At 45.0% G+C, this 23,321-nt stretch overlaps 1 protein-coding gene across 7 annotated transcripts in view; it reads left to right on the top strand.

Annotated features, from left to right (window-relative positions):
• The window catches only part of CELF2 (CUGBP Elav-like family member 2), a 518,056-nt gene that overhangs the window by 1,630 nt on the left and 493,105 nt on the right, over positions 1-23,321 (top strand). The window lies entirely within an intron of this gene.

Below are 23,321 nucleotides of genomic sequence, written 5' to 3'. Positions count from 1 at the left end.
AAAGTTTTCGGATGGCACTGGAGCCCTTTCTTAAAACTTCTCCTTGGAAAACTAACCACAGTTCTCTTGTTATATCTCCATCCTTTTGCATTTTATATCCAATGAGGAAAGGCCTTTGAAGAAGTGGGTGGCTGCTGTTTATTGCCATGATGTGATAAGATGAGATGAGAATCTGTTCTTCGGTGGCCTTATTATTACAATTTTAAGGACGGATGTGCTGCAAAGTCGTTTATCTTTGCAGCAAGGTGTTTATCTTACAGCAAGGTGTGTGCATGTTGTGAACAGAGGACTGTGAACAGACACCTCCCACGCAAACACATTTGCTGACGGCAAACGTGTGGAGGGGCTTTCAAATCCCTCTATGCATGTTCTATATAAGTCTCATTGGAGGAGGAGGTGTGTCTGTGTACACGACTTGCTAAAGGCAAGAAGGGCTTGTAACTTCCCACCCTTGTTTCCAGTGATACAATGCATCCCAATGGCAGCATCAGCTATGATTGCTTTTGAAGGGTTTGTGTGTATCTGGCGATTTTCTTTTCTCTTCTAATCTTGTGCTTCACAGACAAGGACACCAGGCCTTAACCTTGAAAGGGGTGCCTTGCCTAGATGTTTCCTTTCATATCTGCAAGCGTGTGACGCTGGTAGGGGCGGCACGTTATCTATTGTGTGTTAGAATGGAAAGTATTTGTTGTTTGCGGCTCCTGTTCTTGATCTTTGGAGATTTGGCTTGCCAAATTACTTCCCCCCCCACCACACCACCCCTGACTACTGGGGCACCTTCAATAGGATGACATGAAGAACTCATTGGCATACAGATAAAGGGTAGAAAGGGTCTCTCTCTCTCTCTCTCTCTCTCTCTCTCTCTCTCTCTCTCTCTCTCCAAAAGACACAAGAGCACATCTAATCAAAGATTGGCACCCACAATGCTTTCTTACTGATGTTGCTGTGAGAAAATGTTGTATTTGCAGAGAGCAAATGGACTTGAATACAGGGAGAAGGGCGCATGCCTCTTAAACGTTTTAGATTTAAAGACAAGTCGTAGAATAATTTATAGTTGGAAGGGACAATGCAGGTCATCCATGCAATGCAGAAATCTTTTGTCCAAAGTGAGATTCGAACCCACAACCCTGGGATTAAGAGACTTGGGCTGCACCGACAGAGCTATCCCAGGCTGGCAGTCAAACTGTGTTTAGAAGATTTGTGGTGATACTTTTGGTCATGGCTTCAACATATTACTTACCGGGGGGCGTCTCATTTATTATTTAGCTTAGATTAGTTTAAATGTCTTTTAAAAACAAAACTATTCGGATTATTTTACAATAGATTAAAATATATGGAAATTAAAAGAAGACCATAATGCAGAACGGTATGAACATTGTCATAATATCTTAAGCACACCACCTCAAAACACAAATAATCAGGGATAATCAAGGAAACAAAGGCATAAAAGCAACCATCCCATCATATGCCTGGGGAAAGAGGAGCATCTGGACCTGGCACTGAAAAGACGACACAAGTCTGCACCAGGCAGGCCTTGCTGGGGAGAGCATTCCACAGGTGGGGAGCCACCACAGATAAGGCCTACTCCTTTGTCACCGCTCTTAAAACTTCCATCACAGAGGGTACACAGAGGAGGGTGTCTGATGTTGACCTAAGGGCATGGGCAAGTTTGTGATGGGGCTCTCGGTCCCAAGCTGTGATAGGATGTTGTTGTTGTTTAGTCGTTTAGTCGTGTCCCACTCTTCGTGACCCCATGGACCAGAGCACGCCAGGCACTCCTGTCTTCCACTGCCTCCCGCAGTTTGGTCAAACTCATGCTGGTAGCTTCGAGAACACTATCCAACCATCTCATCCTCTGTTGTCCCCTTTTCCTTGTGCCCTCCATCTTTCCCAACATCAGGGTCTTTTCCAGGGAGTCTTCTCTTCTCATGAGGTGGCCAAAGTCTTGGAGCCTCAGCTTCAGGATCTGTCCTTCCAGTGAGCACTCAGGGCTGATTTCCTTCAGAATGGAGAGGTTTGATCTTCTTGCAGTCCATGGGACTCTCCAGAGTCTCCTCCAGCACCATAATTCAAAAGCATCCATTCTTCGGCGATCAGCCTTCTTTATGGTCCAGCTCTCACTTCCATACATCACTACTGGGAAAACCATAGCTTTGCCTATACGGACAGGATAGAACCATCCAATGCAGCTGGGCCAGAATAGGGGCTCTGTGATCTGACCACCTGGTTCCTGTTCTCAGTCTGGCTGCTGCATTCTGCAGCGGCTGCAGTTTCCGAACTGCCTTTGAAGGCAGCCCATCACAGAGCAAGCCAGTCAGTAAATCACACAGTTCAAAGCTGGAGTTAAGCGAAACATGATCTTCACAGACTTGGCAGAGTTTCAGGCCTAATGAGCACAGCAGCTTCCACCCCATAGACATGGGCATCAACTTGCCCCCCACACTGAGGGGGTGTGACGTGATTTGCCCCTCCATGCATCCCACCCCTGCTCGGCGTGCAAGACTGCCTGGCAGTGGCGGGCTGCAGGGATGGTGGCCCGCTCCATATTGGGAGGCTCAGCCCCCTACCCACAGATATTGAAGCCCTTTTCGCCCCCTATAGTTGACACCTAGACTGAAAGTCCCTGTCTCCCCACAGCTGTATATGTCTCCTTCTCTGCAGGGCTCATTGCAAACAATCAGAGACTGTGCCTACTTACAGGCTGCCTTTGCTCCTCCTGTTTCATACCTCTCCTGGTTCTGGGAGACAAGGGAGGAAGAGAGCTTGTCACAGCAGGAGGGGAAGACACCCATGACTCTTCACCAGCCTGACTCATCCCTGCCTCTGGGAACTGTAGTTTAAGGGTTGCTGGGAACTGGAACTTTGTGAGGGGTAAAGTTGAGCACCCAGAATTCTTTGAAGGAAGGAATGTGCTTTAAAAGTATAGTGTGGTCCAGGGGTTGGCAAACTAAGGTTTGCTGGCCAGATCAGGCCCACCAGGCTCATAAATCTGGCCCGCGGACCCTGTTGCCAGCTCGGTCAGTCCCCACACTGAGCTAAACCGGCGCATCACGTCCTTGAAAAGAAGCCGCGGACGCCTCACTATGCGGGGACTGACTTCCGCAACACTGGCATGGCTTTGGATTGGCTGCAGGAACTTCCTGCAGCCAATCCGAAGCCTCGTCACCTGCACGCTGAGGTAAACATGGTGCGGTCATGGATGGAGAAGCCGGTGGGTTGGGCCGCACCATGGGCATCATGACGGGCATGTCATGGGGCTTCAGCCAGAGCTTGGCGCTCTTGATGGCCCCACGCCTGGCACCTGGCTTGGCACTGCTGGTGGTGACGCGCTCGGCGGTTGCGCTGGAGCAGCTGGAGGGCGAGCTGCGCGGCACCTGTGTGGCACTCCATGTGCGCAGCCTGCCCGCCAACCTGGCCTCTGATGACGGGCCACAACGTGTGGTGCACACTGCCTGGGAGCTCTGTGGGGACGGGCCAGACGAGCGGCTACTGCTCAGCAACAACACCGGTGAGCAGGCTGCTCCAAGACACACTCCTGAGCACGTGCAGAGTGCATTCCTCCTCCAGCTCCAGAGGCAGCTGTGCGGCTGGCTTGCAGGGTACTTATATTTTTCAAAATATAGTCTGGCCTCCCACAAGGTCTGAGGGACAGTGGACCGGCCCCCTGATGAAAAAGTTTGCTGACCCGTGATGTGGACTGTAAAGCCCCTGTCTCCATTCTGATTCTGCCTCCACCCCATTTTGCAGCTGGCAGGCCTAGAGAAATCACTGCTTGCTGTTTTTCTTTTAACACCAGCCTCTTCCACATTCGCCTTAGCTATTTGATTCCTGATTCCACTCAAAACTGGAAATGCTGCATACAGAATGGACGGCAACAACGCAAGATAACTTTTTGTGTGTTGATGTCAAAAGGTTTGGACTGTAACTTGGGAACATTTTTATCCAGTGATTTAAACAGGTCATCTTCAATATCATGACTCTAGGCAACAACACACACCACCAGAGGTATGCCACGTGTTACCGAACTACTATTCTGGGAACGCTGCAGAGAATATATAAAAGCTTATTTTATGGGCTGCGTCTGTATCTCCTTCTGCTAAGGAAATCAGGTTATGTCCTGATTTTGTTAAACCAAGGAAAGAATAGTTTACATCAGAGCCCAAATAGTTTTATCCTTAGAAAAGAGTGCCCTGGTCCAAAAGCTGAGTCATACCTTTCCCGGAACACAAAGCAGGTGTAAAATTCCACTTTCAAACACTGGAAGAAATATATTCAAAGCTGTTGTGAGCGGTGGCTGGTGGGGCAACTCCCTACTCAAGCTGTCAGCCTGGCAGTCGGTTATGAAGGTGAGCTGGACAGATCAGAAGAGGCTGGCTAGTGCAGCCCCACCAGAAAATGAGAGGTGCTCATCTGGCTTGAGGGCAAACTTGTGGTGGGGAGCATGTTTAGAGAGGGTTCAAAGCAGGGAAAGAAGCAAAGACTGCAAAGGAGCGATAAAAGAAAAGTATACAGAGCTGGGCTCTGGTCACGCTGATACAGTGATCTTTCTCCCAGTGGGCCCTACCTATGCACCAATAGATCCAGTTGTGATCACACATTCCTTAAGAACAGTCCACTCTCCCTCCACCTCTCTCAGCTTTATGGTGGCACCTGCCCTCATTGTGTTGGGGAAGTAATTCAAGAGAGAAGATGGACTGAATCACTCACAAGCACCTGATAATGATTGATTAATCACCCTGGATGATGAATCTGTGAGATCTGAAGGTCCTTTCGTTACAGGAGGGAAGATTTTGGTTGACCATTGTGCTAGACGTCTTGATGGTGAGAGCATTTGGAATACTCCAGCTCTGGGTTTCTGGGACTGGGCAAGGAGATTGGCTAGGTGGCATGTCCAGCCTTCAAGAGACTGAGAACTACTCCCACTATAAAATAAAATAAAATGGCAGTGATCTACCAAGGTTGTTGAGCTTTTTTTAGGAAGTCAAAACTGTTTTTAATTTTTTTGGGGGGGGGGTGGAGCCAAGATCCACCACCACCACGATCTACCAGTAGATCACAATTATATCTGCAATATTTTGCTTACGTATTGGAGAAGAACTTATTGACAGCCTACGGAAGGTCATTCTTGTTAAAACCAGTTAGTGAGGCAATGGCGGGGGGGGGGCACATCTGTACTGGAAATTTGGAGCATGTCCATGTTTCACTTTTTAAAGATGGTAGAGATTAACAGTTGCTGAACTGTTCTCTACCGTTCATGCGTTCTAACTTGGATGGAAGCAAACACGGACTGAAGGATGAGAAAACTATTGAGCAATATGTAAGCAATAGCAGTTCTGTCACTTAATGAGTTTGGTCCTGTTTTTGGCCTCCCGTCTACAAAGGTGGTGCTTGTGGTGACAGGCCAAGACTTGACAAATGATTGATGCTAGCATTTCTTATGTGAAGTAGTTCAGACCTATCGATCTCACTTTCTTGGGGAGGAACAATCTTAGCTGAGCAGAGCAGGTAGAAATTTTGCAGAGGGTGATGTAATCGGAGGTTTTTCTCTCTTGTGTGTGTGCAGTGGAAAAGGATATAAACACAGAACATGTGAAACAGCTTTCTGCTGAGTCAGACTATTGATCCAGCCAGCTCAGTATTGATCCGGCCAGCTCAGTTGCTAGCAGTCATCAGTCACAATTCTTTCCCAAACTGCTAACCCAAGATCCCTTTAACTGGTGGTACCAGAGACTGAGGGTCTCAGTGGTAGAGGATATGTCTAGGCGTGCAAAAGGTCTTGGGTGCAATCCCTGTAATTTCTGTGCAGGGCTGTGAAACACTCCTGTCTAAAACCCCATAGAAGTGCTTCCAGCCACTGTAGGCAGTACCAATGTACACAGGCCTTGGTTTGGTTTTGGTTCTGTGACTTGGTGTCTTCCTATGAATCTAGGGCAACGGTTCTCAACCTGTGGGTCCCCAGATGTTGTTAGACTACAACTCCCATCATCCCTGAGCTCCCATCATCCCTGAGTGTTAAAAACAATACAGCATTAAATGTTAAAAACTTCCCTAAACAGGGCTGCCTCCAGATGTCTTTTAAAGATAAGATAGCTACTTATTTCCTTCACATCTGAAGGGAGGGCATTCCACAGGGCGGGCGCCACTACCGAGAAGGCCCTCTGTCTGGTTCCCTGTAACCTCACTTCTCACAATGAGGGAACCATCAGAAGGCCCTCGGCGCTGGATCTCAGTGTCCGGGCTGAACGATGAGGGTGGAGACGCTCCTTCAGGTATACAGGACCGAGGCAATTTAGGGCTTTAAAGATCAGGACCAACACTTTGAATTGTGCTCGGAAACGTACTGGGAGCCAATGCAGATCTCTCAGGACCTGTTTTATGTGGACCCAGGGCCACTCCCAGTCACCAGTCTAGCTGCCACATCCTGGATTAATTGCCGTTTCCGGGTCACCTTCAAAGGCAGCCCCACGTAGAGTGCATTGCAGTAGTCCAAGCAGGAGATAACTAGAGCATTCACCATGTAAAGCTGTATACACCTCTCATCTAAAGAGCAGGTGAAGAGGGAATGTAAGATTAAGTCCACTGTTAATGTGAGCAACTAAGAATCATAGGATGATGGAGATAGAGGGAATCCCAAAGGCCATCTAGTCCAGCCCCCTCAAATGCAGGAATCACCCTGTGGGCAGCACTGGTTATTCAGGGTATCTTTGACAACCTGAAGAGTCTTCCCAGAGGACAAGTGGAAGCCTGGCATTCTTATTTTCTTTTTAATATGTGTGGGTCTATTTTAAGAGTTACTTACAGCCCTAGTCTAGAATGTGAAAATAATGAGAGTCTTGGAATACATACATATATTCCCTTTTTCGGATAGGGTGCACCAGAATAAGCAAGCTAAGAGAATTGCTCAGTTTGGAGAGGAGCCAAGGTAAATTCCAAATTCGGGCAATCATAATACTCTTTTACTGACATTTCAATAGGGTGAAGTGAGTGCCGATAATTATGCCACAGCGATCTTGTTCACTGCCCAAACCCTTGGCCTTGTAACACATGTCACATTGGTTATGGGAGTAGTGTTTATGCTAGGAGCATGATTAGGAAAGTCCCTGGTAGAAAACTTGAGTCAGTTGCACTGGAGGAAGATTATCATTGCAGAAATACAGCTTCAGGGGTCCTGGTTGCTGTGTTGGCTTTCCGAATCCTGGAGGTCTCCTTCCGCTGTTGTTGGAATGCAACTCCCATCATCCTTGACCACTGGCCCTACTAGCTAGGGATGATGGGAGTTGTAATAATAATAATAATAATAATAATAATTTTTTATTTATACCCTGCCCATCTGGCTGAGTTTCCCCAGTCACTCTGGGCAGCTCCCAATCGAGTGTTAAAAACAACAACAGCTGGAGACCCAAGTTTGAGTATCGCTGCAACTTACCGTATTTTTTGCTCTATAAGACCCACTTTTTCCCTCCTAAAAAGTAAGGGGAGATGTGTGTGCGTCTTATGGAGCGAATGCAGGCTGCACAGCTATCCCAGAAGCCAGAACAGCAAGAGGGATTGCTGCTTTCACTGCACAGTGATCCCTCTTGCTGTTCTGGCTTCTGAGATTCAGAATATATTTTTTCTTGCTTTCCTTCTCCAAAAACTAGGTGTGTCTTGTGGTCTGGTGCGTCTTATAGAGAGAAAAATACGGTAGCTCCTTCAACAAACCTTTGCTGTCACCCTTGTCTCACCCCTTTCCTTTGCCTTGCTCACTCTGGAAATTGAGACTGCAGGCTCCTTGGGGCAGCAATCTCTTTTCCTTTTCTTTGTCTCTTTTTTGCTAATGCTAATTTGCAAACATGCCATGCTTATATTAGGCTGCGGAGAAAGCCCCAAGGGAAAAAAATGTCTAAATTTGTGTTTGTGCTTTTCATGTATTAGGGATGGGGAACATGTTGCCCTTAGAATGTTGTGAGAATCCAGCACCCACCAACCCCAGCCAATATGGGCAATGCTCAGGTTTGATAGAAGCTGGAGTTTGATAGAAGCTGGAGTTCAGCAACAGAGGGCTTCAGTTTACCCACTCTTGATATAAACAATGAGCATCTAGGGGAACGTTTTTCTTGAGGTTTTGCCATTCTCCCATGAAGATCCCATTACGTACAGACTTTCTCTTTAGCTGTTTTTCCCCCTTCCACAACTAAGCAAGGGAGCTCTTTAGTGGGAAGGGAAAATAAAGCTTTGGCAGGAGTTCAACAGATGCCAGCTCTTTCCCTGACACCAAGTTCATCATTACATAAGGCAGAAGACACTCTTTGCCATCTTTGACCATGTGCTTAAAATAGCCACAAAGAGCCAATTGATCTTCTACGGTTCCTTACACTGCCTGGATAGCTTGATGACGACATTCAGCTACTATATGGAAGAAAATGGGCCGAAAGTAATGGTGGGAATGGCCTCCATAGCATCTGTTTTGCTCTTGGCACAGGCTTTGACCAGACAATTATTGCCTCAGTTGCCTGATCGAGAATGAAAGGCTTCTGTGGTCCCTCCTAGCAACATCTCATGTTCTTTCCGCAGCATCACAAATCACTTGAGGAATTCTGTTATCTGTTAAGTTTCCCTGCTGACCTTGTCAGGATAGAATCATATTAGCAGCCCTGTGTCAGTATCTGCAATTTGCAACTTCCAGTGGGAATGCTTTGAGAAAGCAGAACAATGTATTCATTCCCAGTGATGTGTCCCAAAAACGTGATAGGTTGGATACACTCACACACAAGCTATTTGATTGGGAAGGGAGAGGAGAACAGCCACTGAGTGTTCTTTCCCCTTTTATTAATATGTGTGCTTTTGTTAGTTTAGAGACATTTGTATACAGTCGTACCTTGGAAGTAAAACAGCTTAGTTCCCAAACGTTTTGGCTTCTGAACGTCGCAAACCCAGAAGTGACAGTTCCGGTTTGCAAACTATTTTTGGAAGCCGGACGTCTGACGGGCTTCCTGCAGCCAATCAGAAGCCGTGATTTGGTTTTCGAACGTTTTGGAAGTGAGACGGACTTCCAGAACGGATTCTGTTTGACTTCCAAGGTACGGTTGTACTGCTTTTCAGGCAGACTTCACAAAGTGGTTTACATAAGATGATTATTGTTTTATTTATTATCCACTCCTCAGCCTAAGGTCTCAGGGAGGGCTGAAACATTAAAACACAACATTAAAACCCAATGTTAAAAAGAACAGTTTAAACAACTTGCAATGACAGAAATAAGGTGGGTCCTAAAAATATACGCAGCAAGCTTTATAACAACGATGCCAGGCACACCTCTGTGGGGAGGGAGTTCCACAATTGGGGGCCACCACAGATAAGGCCCTGCCCCGGAACAGTACTTGCTTTTTTCTGCCTGCGAATGTGAAACATACAAAAATGGTATATGTGCACACATCATTTTCTCTTGGGGAGGAGGAATTCCAGGTTGTATTTTGTTTTGTGGCATAACTGATGCCCTCCATTCTATTTTGCTTTTCAATCTGTCTTATAATTCTCAATTTAGCCTCCTTAAATTATATTCTAACTATGCAAGGAAATGTGGGAGCCTCTGTGTGAGAGAGACTGTCCAGTTTGCAGCTGTGGATTACAATGTCTCCACCCATTTCCATGTAACGGCACCCCTGCTGCGAGACTCATACACTTTAAAAAAAGTTGGAGATGGTTAACTTTTCCGAAAAACAAAACAAAACCCAACAACCAGGAAGTTCTTGTGTCAAAGCTCAAAGGAGAAAACAGGCAAAGCGCTTGCTGACAAAAAGTACTTGGAACTTGCTGCTGTACAGAAAGGTGGACATCATCTGCAATCTTCTTCTTTTTAAATGCTGCCTGGGGGATAAAGTTGCATCTAAGTTTTAATGGCAACCTCTTTAACATAAAGTGGGGGTGGAGAGCTGGAGAGGCTGTTTATGGATGAATTATTTGCAATTAATATGCATGCGGTGAGTGGAGATGGGTTGGTTTGTGCGTCTGTCTAAAGGCAGAGGAATCTCAGTGTTTCCATTTACGGAATGTTAAAATTCCATACTGTTTCTATAACGTAGGTTTCCAAATAATACAGGCTTCCTAAAAATATATACAGTGGTACCTCGGGTTAAGAACTTAATTCGTTCCGGAGGTCCGTTCTTAACCTGAAACTGTTCTTAACCTGAAGCACCACTTTAGCTAATGGGGCCTCCTGCTGCCACCGTGCAATTTCTGTTCTCATCCTGAAGCAAAGTTCTTAACCTCAGGTACTATTTCTGGGTTAGCGGAGTCTGTAACCTATCTGTAACCTGAAGCGTATGTAACCCGAGGTACCACTGTACCATCATTCAGAGTTATGTGTGCATCATTTATGCAAACATCCATACACTTCCCTTATCATTTGCGCTGTGTCTTTGTGGCTTGCAGTGAACCATTTTCTGAAAGATTACCCACACCGGGGGTAGTAATATTTGCATCCTTTGTCTTCCGAATTTGGCTCCCCCACTTGTCTTCCTTCCGCGCCCTTGAATAATTTTCTGCTTCTCCCTGCTTGTTCTTCTTCCCTGGCCAGCTTGAGGCACATGTATTATCTATGTTTTGGGGGGGGGTTATCATCAACATTATTATGCATGTGTACAGATCGAAAAACGGTAGCGGAGGAGGAAGCGTCTCCAATCCTCCAAGCAGCAGAGTCGCACCTCCTGATCATTCCACTGGCATTCTCAACCGATCTTGTCTGCTAGGACAGTTGGGAGTCTGCTGTGTCCATTGAGCCATGAGCAGAGTCTCCAAAGTAGAAGTATGGAGTAGGATCTCAGCAATAGACCTTAACCCAAGGCTTACTTCTTGAAGGCACCAGTGATATCTAAGCTGGAAGTAGAGGAGCGGGATTAAGATCAAGCCATGATTATCAGCACTATGGCACTAGAGCAGGGTTTCCCAAACTTGGGTCTCCAGCTGGTTTTGGACCACAATTCCCATCATCCCTGACCACTGGTCCTGCTAGCTAGGGATGATGGGAGTTGTAGTCCAACAACAGCTGGAGACCCACGTATGGGAAACCCTGCAATAGAGGTTTGTTGTGAAATGTTTTGGTGCTGGCTCTGTGTGGTGTCTTCATGTCCTATCTCCATATCATCCCCATGCTTTTCTCCAGTAACATAATGGTTGGTGTCTTAGATACACATTGACGTAGATAACTGGCTACAAGTAAGAGTAACAACAAGTCTACTTGTCTGCAGTTAAAATGTTTCTAGGGTTACAAATGATGTTTGGCAAGCCAGACTATTCCTAGGAATGGGGCACTGTGTGTCCATCTCATTTTCCTTTCCTACAATTGTGTTTTCCTCCCTTCTCTTCTATGCAAGTTTTGTACAGCCAAAAAAGACTAGCACAAGAAAACAAAACACAGCGCTGTTTTTCAATTTTTATTTATTATTATTTTTTGGCAAGTCCTCAGGAGCAAAAGGAGTACAGTACGGTGGCTGTGCTGAATTGCAATTGTAGATAAGAGATTATGTTATGTGGGTAGGAGTACTGGGAAAATGAGCAAAAATGGGAGGAATCTGAACATCGGCATCATTGTTTAAGCACGTACAACTCTGAGTGCCGAGTAATCCATTTTGATTATTTATAAGCCACTCTGTCAATGAATTGTCTAGCTATTGACACAGCACAATAAGATAGCATTGTAATCAGGTGATATCGCTTTGCAAGTGGCCAGGCAGAATGTCCAGTAATGGTATCTATCCTGAGAGGGACGCAAGAAGGAATTGGTCCCAACAAGTTTGAGGGAAAGGGCCTAGTTACAATTGTTTCTGATGTTCAGGGTTCAAATGATAGGAATTGTGGAAAGAGGAGCTGAAGTGAGTCCAGAGAGGACTGAGATGGGGCATCAGAAGAAAATAGAACAGATGCAGAGTGGCAACAGTGAGGCCATTTCCACTGCAGTGCAGTGGGGGATGCGATAGAGCAGAGGTTCAGAATGGAAGATGCAGACCATAGGGGTGTTGGAGATAGTGGGATTGGGAATACCAGCTGCTGGGAATAGTGAATGGAGAAAGCACTGTTGCTTGTAGGCTTCCTAGAGGTATCTGGTTGGCTACCAGATGAGCAGAATGTTGGATGAGGTGAACCTTTGTCCTGATCCAGCAAGGCTCTAATTATGTTCTTATGAGGAACCACCCATCACCATAAGGGGTTCTGACATGGGGTGGGTAGCCAAGGGCTTGAGGCCAAGGGTCTCCTCAGATACGATATGGTATGATAATCTTTATTGTCATTGTCCCATACAGAACAACGAAATTGAAAAAATCTACATCAGACATTCAAAAACCAACAGGCCTGCTATTCCAGCTATCCCAGCCTGGTTAACCCCCTAAAAACTCTGATACCCCATAATTAAATACAATATACTCCCATAGAGACTACCTTACGCTGCGTTTAAAACCAAAATCACATTTGGGTAGAAACTGTTTCTCAGGCGGCTAGTCCTAGTCTTTATAACCCTTTACCTTCTTCCAGAAGGCAGAAGCTGAAAGAGATCGTTTCCGAGGTGCGCACTATCCTGCGCTATCTCTGCAGCTTTCCTATGGCACCTGGAAGCATAGATTTGATCCAAGGTGGGAAGAGTGCACCCAATTATTCTCTCCGCAGTCTTTACAACCTTGGACAGCATTGTTTTTTCCCTGGGTCGTGCAGCTCCCAAACCACACACACAGACCACAAGTGAATACACTCTCAACAATACAATGGTAAAATGCCATCAACAGGTCCTTTGAGAGGTTATTTTCCCAGAGGATTCTCAGAAAATATAACCAAGCAGAATGGAGAGCTATGTTGGACTCCCTCTGCACCCTTTACTTGCAGAAAACAGAGGTGCAGCCATCACATTTTTTTATATACAAAGCTGTGTTATTCTGTAGACCTAGTTTTACATCTGAACTTAAATGTTTGTGAGCAAGAGAGAGAAGACGGTATTCATCATCAAAATAAGAAACTGTAGCTGTAGCTGTTGTGAATCGCCCTGCATTGGAATTTGGGCTTATCTGCACTTTTCAGAAGGGTTGGTTCAACATCTGTCTTGGTGCTTTCCTTTCTGACATTTGGCAGATTGGGCAGACAGCTCGGTCAGTAGAGCACGAGACTCCTAATCTCAAGATTGTGGGTTCAAGACCCACATTGGGCAAAAGATTCCTGTGTTGCATGAGGTTGGACCAAATGACCCATGTGGTCCCTTCCAGTTCTACAATTCTATGGTTTTTCTCCCAGTCTTCTCTTTTCTTTATTTCTCCTTTAACCTGCTATTATGTCAGTGTCTTTCCACAGCTCTACATGCATGGTTTTGATTGCCATAAACTGAAGGGTAGGATGAGGAATTTGCTTGGTCTGCTGTTTGCTAAAGACCAATTCAATGCTTCTGAGCATGATTTTGGATCAAGAATGCAACTACCAAATGGAATTCATGCTTCTCCAGATTTTACAATAGATTTTCAGTGCACAAAAGCATGTGATTTGCATAAATGATGTGTACAAAAGGCACATTTGACTGGTGGTGGCATTGAAAAGTGTGTATTTAATGCATGGCCTTGAGTCTGCATTTCCAGCATCATAAAAACCTAACAAATTAGAAACCTGCGCTGATCTGGAGAACTGATTCTCTCAATCTTCCAACAATTGATTCTTCTTGTTCGCAGCCTCACTTGGAAAACCACCCAGCATGTATTGCAAATCTACCAGTGAAATAGTGTAAGAACACATAATTAAATTTGCTACACGAATAGATGTAGCTGCTTTGTGCAAAATTACTTCTTCAGTCCATGTATGCACAAACATGGAGAAGCTTACTGGGCTATAATAAGTTCCTTCTTGTCCATCTATGGTGGTAGAAAGGCCTGCCTTCTGATCATGTCTCTTTGCAGATGTTTCAGGAAGATAGCATGGCTTTAATAAAAATAATAATAAAGGTTCCAGAAATGGTTGACTGAACTTAAGGCATGGAAAATTAGTTTTGTCAAGATGAGGATGAGTGTCATTGGACTTGCCTGTTTTTGCAAAGGGAAAACCAAACTAAGTGAAATTTATGTGTAGGAGAGTGCAGTATGGATGGTGCCAGACATATTTGAAAGCCCTCATAACTCCCCTAATGAGCTTGAGAAGAGCCTGCTTGATTTAGTCCAACACCCTGTTCTCACAGGGGCCAATCTCTGTTTCAAGGGTGGGGGCTTGGACAGACACAGCAGCCAGTATCAAGGATATTTGTGGTATATAATCCATGGGTGCAGTCAAATGCAACATTCTTTCCCTAGAATGGGCAGGGGGACATCCAGTCAGTGTAACTTCCTGTTCAATTGGAAGTCAGGAGCTTTCTCTCCCTGCATGTGATCTGGGAGGTGGACATGGCCCTGCCTGACTCCTTAAAAGAGCCAAGCCATGCAGCCATTTTCTCAATGTTGATCAGTCTGTCTTTCACTTGCTTGTTGTTCTATCTTTTGCTGCCATGCTGCTCTCCTGAAGCCATTTTGTTGTCTTGATGTAATTTTGCTGTCTGCTGGCTCTCGGCCAGCAGCACATGAATTCAGCCTCCCTATGAGATGAACTCACACAGTTTCTTTGTGTAACTACTAAGCAAAGCCTGCCTTTCAGAGATCAAACCGTGAACTGAAATGTGAGTAAACTTTTTGTTACTTTACTCAGAAAGACTCTCGTGTCTTTATTCTTTTAAGAGGGATCAGAAGGGGACACCAGGAAATAATCTGAACGAAGAGATTCAAACAAATCTGCAAACTAGCTTCCAGCTATAGTGAGGGGATTTTGCTTTGCTACATCACTTACTAGCGTGAGTGAAGGAAGGATAATCCTTATTCAATATATCCTTTAATACAGCCCTTAACATTCCCATAATATTTTCCCTCTGATACATCCCCACCCACAAACCCTTCCTGTGGAGATGCCCCCTGAATTAAAACAGGAATTCTGGTGCTGGAGCATAGTCTGGGATGACTTTTGAGGTGGTATCCCACCCCAGCTATGGTGGAATACCCTCCAACTGTCCCGTTTTGCACACAAAATCTAGGGTTGACAGAAGCCACCACAGCTCTGATCCCATTTCCAGATGTCCCATGTAGGCTTCAGAGCGCAAGACCAAAAGATAGGTGTGATATATATATATATATATATATATATATATATATATATATATATATATGCTTTCGTAGATTTTCACGGGTACAGGAATGCAGGTTTTGGTGTCCTCGGGTGTCTTCCCGTGTAAAAGTTGGGGTGTCTAGGTGACGTTTCGTATATATATGCAGGTTTTGGTGTCCTCGGGTGTCTTCCCGTGTAAAAGTTGGGGTGTCTAGGCGACGTTTCGACGAGGTCTCACTCGTCATCTTCAGGCTGGTGCTTTCGGCTTCTTGTTACTGGAACAGAGCAGGATCTCAGTGTTTGAGTTCCTATAAATACTGTTGAGGGGGTGTGGTGTATAGCCTCCAATGTTCTGGGCAGAGAGGAAGTTCCCAGGCTAGTGTGCCTTTTCTTCTTTTGTTCCTTAATTACTTGAGGGATATCTTGAGTGATTTCTTGAGTGATATCCTGAGTACCACTTAGGTGGGTCATTAGGTGTGGATTAGTTGCTAAAGTCTTTGTGTCTTGACCTCTTGAACTTTGTGAAGAGTTTTTCTGAGAAGATGGCTGTACTGCACTTAGTTGTGCTCTGGCTTGGCTTCGTGTATAGGGGCGAGCTGTGGTTTTGTGGCCTGTGTCAGCCAGATCTGTGTAGGGATTGCAGGGGGGTGCAGCATCCGGAGGTGCCACCATGGTTTGGCTACTGGATGGTGTCTGTAATTTATCTGTGGAGAGGGTCTGGGTTTGGGTCTGGTGTGGTTGATTGGTGATGGCGTTCTGTGTGCCTCTGGATCTGGTGTCAGTTTTTGTGGGGAGGGCTAATTTCCTCCCCACCCCTCTCACCGGTCATCGCAAACCTGTACATGGAACACTTTGAAACCAATGCTTTAGACAAGTCAGAACACAAACCCAAACTTTGGCTCAGATATGTTGACGACACCTTTGTAATTTGGCCACACGGGAAGGAAAAACTGGATAGCTTCCTCACACATCTCAACAGCCTACACCCCAAAATACAATTCACTATGGAAATAGAAGCCAACAACCAACTTCCCTTCCTTGACGTCCTAATCTACAAAAAACCTGATGGCTCCCTAGGACACACTATCTACCGGAAAAAAACACACACCAACCGCTACTTACATGCACAATCACACCACCACCCTGCACAAATAAACTCCGTAGCCAAGACTCTCATCTCCAGAACCAAACGCCTGGCTGACAAAGACCACTTGACAACTGAGTTACAGAATCTCTCAAATGTGTTAATTGCCAATGGATACCAGCAAAACAGGGTTACGAAGCTAATCCAAAAAGAAACACCCCCCAAAAACCAAGACACAGAAGAAAACAATGGCATGGCCCTCCTTCCTTATATCAAGGGCACTACAGATAAAATTAGCAAAATCCTCCATAAACACAATATCAAAACAGCCTTTTGCACCAACCAAAAAATAGCCAATATCCTCAGAAACCCCAAGGATAAAATCCAGTTGGAAAACCAAGGGGTCTATGAAATACCCTGCAAAGTCTGCCCAGCCACGTACATTGGACAAACAAACAGACGAATAAATGCACGTATCGCAGAACACAAGAATGCCGTCAAAAAAGAAGAAAAAACTTCCTCTCTTTTCCAACACATGAAAGAAACAGGACACGAAATTAATTTTGCAGATTCCAAATTGCTCTTTAACATGGAACATCACCACAAGAGAATAATCATGGAAGCCATCGAGATAGAGAAACACCCTCACAACATGAACAAGCGTGACGACACATCCCGCTTGCCAGACATCTGGAAATTAGCCCTCCCCACAAAAACTGACACCAGATCCAGAGGCACACAGAACGCCATCACCAATCAACCACACCAGACCCAAACCCAGACCCTCTCCACAGATAAATTACAGACACCATCCAGTAGCCAAACCATGGTGGCACCTCCGGATGCTGCACCCCCCTGCAATCCCTACACAGATCTGGCTGACACAGGCCACAAAACCACAGCTCGCCCCTATACACGAAGCCAAGCCAGAGCACAACTAAGTGCAGTACAGCCATCTTCTCAGAAAAACTCTTCACAAAGTTCAAGAGGTCAAGACACAAAGACTTTAGCAACTAATCCACACCTAATGACCCACCTAAGTGGTACTCAGGATATCACTCAAGAAATCACTCAAGATATCCCTCAAGTAATTAAGGAACAAAAGAAGAAAAGGCACACTAGCCTGGGAACTTCCTCTCTGCCCAGAACATTGGAGGCTATACACCACACCCCCTCAACAGTATTTATAGGAACTCAAACACTGAGATCCTGCTCTGTTCCAGTAACAAGAAGCCGAAAGCACCAGCCTGAAGATGACGAGTGAGACCTCGTCGAAACGTCGCCTAGACACCCCAACTTTTACACGGGAAGACACCCGAGGACACCAAAACCTGCATTCCTGTACCCGTGAAAATCTACGAAAGCATATATATATATATATATATATATATATATATATATATATATGGTTGTTGTTGTTGTTATTTAGTCGTGTCCAACTCTTCGTGACCCCATGGACCGGAGCACGCCTCCCGCAGTTTGGTCAAACTCATGCTGGTAGCTGTCCAACCATCCCATCCTCTGTCGTCCCCTTCTCCTTGTGCCCTCCACCTTTCCCAATATCAGGGTCTTTTCCAGGGAGTCTTCTCTTCTCAGGAGGTGGCCAAAGTATTGGAGCCTCAGCTTCAGGATCTGTCCTTCCAGTGAGCACTCAGGGCTGATTTCCTTAAAAATGGATAGGTTTGATCTTCTTGCAGTCCATGGGACTCTCAAGAGTCTCCTCCAGCACCATAATTCAAAAGCCTCAATTCTTTGGTGATCAGCCTTCTTTATGGTCCAGCTCTCACTTCCATACATCACTACTGGGAAAACCATAGCTTTAACTATACGGGCCTTTGTTGGCAAGGTGATGTCTCTGATATAGATGATAGGTAGATAGATATAGATGATAGATAGATAGATGATAGATAGATGATAGATAGATATTAGTTTTCAACATATCATTTTCAACAATAGGTAAACATATTTTCATATCTTATACCATTTTTTTTTACTTCCATCAATCACATCTGAAAATTTTCCAGTCTATTCACTTAATATACATTTCTTGCTTTCACTATTACATTTAAATCTCATAACTAATGTCCTATTCTTTCTCTACTGTGCAGTATTTCATATATTTCTCCTTACAAAACTCCTTGTAGTCCTACTAGCGTGATTTGTTGATTACAATTGCTCTTCAAATACTTCATATATTTCTTCCAATCTTCTGTGAATCTCTGGTCCCGCAGGTTTCGAATCCTTCCTGTCATTTTATCTAATTCTGCGTGGTCCATTAATTTTATCTGCCATTCTTCTTTTGTCGGGATTTCTTCTTGCTTCCATTTCCGGGCTAACAATACTCTTGCCACTGTTGTTGCATATAAAAAGACAGATGCGTTTTCATCCTGCTCTGTAGCAGGGGTCAGTTGGCTCACATGAGAGCATGGGACCCAAAAACGAAACCAAAATATGCACCAACTTACCTTGACCCTGCGCATCACTGCTCTTCGTCTTTCTCCTTCTGTCGTGGCACTTCTGAAAGCAGTGCTGGCAGAGAAGGAGGTGGAGACCATAGTGCCAGAGCAGTGTCTCCTGGTGCCACACAAGGCAGGGTGATTTTCCCAAGGCTGTGGAGAAGAAGAGAAGAAGAGTTTGGATTTGATATCCCGCTTCATCACTACCAAAGGAGTCTCAAAGCGGCTAACATTCTCCTTTCCCTTCCTCCCCCACAACAAACACTCTGTGAGGTGAGGGGGGCTGAGAGACCTCAGAGAAGTGTGACTGGCCCAAGGTCACCCAGCAGATGCATGTGGAGGAGCGGGGAATCGAACCCGGTTCACCAGATTATGAGTCCACCGCTCTTAACCACTACACCACACTGGCTCTCCAATGTGCACTGGGGAAGCCTTGCAGAGCAACTGATAAGGCCTGTCACTCAGGTGTCAGCAGCGAGGAAGGGCCAGGTAGGGGGGAAATGATGGGGTTGGAAGCATGGGGGTTTGCCCCAAGTTTGCACTGATTCAGGAAGCAGCTGAACAGGGGGAAGGATCCAGAGCACTATGTCTCCAGCAGCCCTCAAACATACCTGTGCAGGCAGTAGCAAGCCCTCTTTCTTGGTGAACAGGCAGGCAGTAAGCCTGAGTGGTGACAGCACTCTTGATTGTCCATCTTTAGCCATTCCCACAGTTTCGTAGTAGAGATCTCTGCATGCCATGAGGTCCATCCAGCTCCCACTAAACTCACCTGCTTTCCTTCAGGTGTGATGAAGGATGCTATCCTGCTGCCAGGGCTGCAGTGAATTTCAACAGCCAATCTAGCCAACCTCTGTCTCTGCAATGGGTGTTGGTGGTGGAAGAGGCAATTGGTCTACATGAGACAGCAATGTTTCAATATTGCACATGTTTAAATTGCAAGCCAGTATTCCGAGCTCCAAACCGTCTTGAGTGCATTGGCACAATAAATGTTGGCCCAACAAGTGTAATAAACAAGATTTGCTATTTTCTCCTGCCCACATTGTGTCTAAACCCCTACCACCACCACCACAGCTTTTTCTGATCTCAAGTAAAATTTATTTCTGGAAATGTCAGGGGTGGTTTTGTTCTCAGGCATGGTAACAATTATTGTTTCATGGTAACAATACCAGTGCCCGTTCCAATAAAGTCGCAATGATCTACTTATGAAGTTCACTTATGTCCAGATCCTGTCGATTTATGAGTTGTGGTTGTACCTCAAAGAATGTCGAGGTCATCTTTTATATATATATATATATATTTTATTTTTAAAGAATTAAGTTGGGCAAACATTAAGAAGCTAGCTTTTCTGACTAATGGAGCTGCAGATTTATTGCTCTGGAAGACTTTTGTGTCGAGCAATTAGCTGTCCAATATTTGCATGCTTTCCGACTGCACGCAAAGACGTCTGTTTGTTCCTTTTGTTTGTCAAAGTGACGCGGCAGCCAAACCGAAGACCTGTGTAATCTGCAAGGCTGGGAGGAGGAGAAGGGAAAGGATCTTTCTGTTTAGTGTTTGTCTTGGAGACGTTGCCATGCAAAATCACGTTTTCTTAAAAGAGAGAGGGGAAGAGGCAAAAACAAAAAACAAAACACACACACACACACACACACACACAAAAACAACAACCCCAAACCCCAGCATTGATCTGGGCCAGGTGTCAAAACAGCACTTACTAGCCCCTTCCAGGGATCTGGAGGATGACAATTCTATGTAATGAACCCATCTTAATAGTGACATTACTCAAGACTCAAAAAAAAATGAAGTATAATTTTTTTTGTAGCCTTTCCCTCCTCCCCTCGTGGCAAAGAGGCCCCATAGTTGAGGCTGCCAAGTGTTGATGATAATTTTTATGGATCATTTGTATGATTTTGGAGCTTTGTCCATAGCCAAACAGAAAATGTTTTATGGCCAGTTTGTCCTCTATCCTCCTCCTCCTCCTCCTCCTTCTGCTTCTACTTCTACTTCTACTTCCTCCACTCTGGGCACATTCACACCACAAATGTAAAACCTTTGGAGATGCAGTCCTGCAAAGGTCATAGGGCTCGACTTAACACAATTAAGAGCTAGTTTTGCATACAACAATAATAATATTATAATACAGTGGTACCTCGGGTTAAGTACTTAATTCGTTCCAGAGGTCTGTTCTTAACCTGAAACTGTTCTTAACCTGAAGCACCACTTTAGCTAATGGGGCCTCCTGCTGCTGCCATGCCGCCAGAGCACAATTTCTGTTCTCATCCTGAAGCAAAGTTCTTAACCTGAAGCACTATTTCTGGGTTAGTGGAGTCTGGAACCTGAAGCGTATGTAACCTGAAGTGTATGTAACCTGAGGTACCACTGTAATACCCTTATTGTCAATGTACAATCTGTGTACAATGAAATTAACTGAGCCTCCCTCCCCGCCCCAAACACTCAATCTCATTGCACTCTGTGTGCTTGTCACACAACACACCAACCCCAAAAGTCAGTTGCACTATATTATTATTATAGAGAATTATATGCACGTTATGCACTGTTCTTGGGCTTTCGGAATGCTGTTGGTGATTAAAAAAGAATATTTCAGACACTTGCTTTTAGATATATGTGCTGAAGCTGAGAAGAGCAGATTAACAATTTATGTTATTTTTCAGGGGTTAAGTTGCAGATTTTATAGGTGGGTGAATAATTTAGCACTGTAGCTTACTTTGTCTTGCACTGTGTAATTTTATTTATTGCATGTTATTGTGAATTGTACTAGATTTAATTTTTGTGTTTTATGGTTGTTAAATATGTGCACTGCATTCCCCATTATGTTCCTGTGGTGTCATATGTACTCTACATTTAAAGGAGTATGGTATCACTTTAGCTAGTCTTGGCTTGTCCCAAAGATTCTCAGAATTCCTGGGAAGATGAATTGTTAAACCACTCTGGGAATTATAGCTCTGTGAGGGATCTAGAGATCTCACAATGACTCTCAGCCCCCTTGACAACCCACGATTCCCAGGAACATTTGGGAGAAGCTATGATGATTTAAAGTGGCATGATACTACTTTAAATGTATAGTGCAGATGGGCTCAACACTGTTAATCATCCTGCAACCTTTTGACAAAGGATGTTATATAAAACCATTAAACCTCACTTGTCTCTCTCTGTAAACCTCAGTTTAATTGAGTGTAAGCCAAAATATTAAGTGGTCTACAAGGTAATTAAATTTCTAGTGCAGAAAGGAGGAGGAAAAGAAGCAAAATGCAAATGCCATTTCTGAAGGTAGAATGGTTTCCCCAACTGAACGATTTTCCTTCAGTTTGGCTTTATTCCCCCCCCCCCCCCGCCATCGCCGTGGTTGTTGAAAGTCTCAGTGGGAGGCTGTGCTGCTGGTCCCAAGACTCATGGCAGTGAGGTGCAGGGCCTTTTTACTGGTGGCACCTTCCCGGGAGAATCTGCCCGCCAAAGAGATTAGTGGGGCAATCCTGACCCTGTTCGGATAGCAGAACCTTCTAATGTTACAGCCATCATGTCAAAGGTAGCTTTCAGTGAGGAGACTGTGGTTGCCCTTGGGTCACGCTTGTGGGCTTCCCATTGACAGTGTTAAATAGTGGCTAAGACATAGCAGACGACTCAGCGATTCTTCAAACAGCTCTTGTTTATTCACAGGCCAGAACAGAACTGAACTGAAGGGTTCAGCCAGCCTGCTTATATAGAGCTCCAGTACCACTCAACTGTAACAACTTTCTGTAACTATCCAATCACTGAACGTCACTTTCAATCCCTTATTTGCATAGGTGGACCTGAGTGAAAACTATCTACAGTATCCCCCTGCTGGCCCAGGGTGAGAACTTCAGTACATAACAGGCAGCATCAGTTTGGCATATTTGATACAGCTTTGCCGGACTGCCTGTGGCCTTGATCCAGCAGGGCTGCTCTTACGTTCTTACTTTACGTCTCCTACTGCAGCTAATTGCCCCTGGGGGAATCCTGACTGCTAACGAAGAGGCAAGGTAAACAACGGATGGAGAAATGCAGCCAGCTGCTCTACAACCTGTCGCCAATGCGCACGCTGCAATTTCCGTTGCTTGTCTCCAGGGAAGCTTCAGAATTCTCCAGGGTGGGGAATGATCTGCACGCGAAGCAGAATGCTATGGTGGTAGCCTGGATTGAATTGTTCTGGCTGCAGGTGGAGGGTCGCATATTTGAATCTCTTCTTCTCTGTGTTAAACGAAAAACAGAGCAGCAAGCTTTGCAACTTGGTTGTTTGTTTGTTGGGGTTTTCTTCTGTTTTACACAGGGGAGTGTTTGAAAGCAGTATGCCTCAACTGTAGTCTAAATTGGTACAATCCACTCTGCCTCCTCTTTAAGACCTTGCATCAGAGGTTAGCTTACACGTGGTGGTAGCTGATAGAGAAGTGTTTGGCAGCTCAACTGTGCTGTCGCTGCGGTTTCCTCTTTAAGCATCTCTTCTGATTTTACTGTGTTAATGTTCCTGCGGCGGTGTTCCTTTTTCTGATACATGTCTTATTGTGTGCTGCCCTAAGGATTTGTTTCCCTTCCTTTTTTGCTAACATTATAAACAGTACAGTGGTACCTCGGGTTAAGAAATTAATTCGTTCCGGAGGTCCATACTTAACCTGAAACTGTTC

Source organism: Podarcis melisellensis (genome assembly GCF_964234715.1).
Source record: "Podarcis melisellensis genome assembly, chromosome: 10".
NCBI lineage: Eukaryota > Metazoa > Chordata > Lepidosauria > Squamata > Lacertidae > Podarcis > Podarcis melisellensis.
Note: the sequence above shows the minus strand (reverse complement) of the source record. Positions and strands in the feature narration are given on the sequence as shown.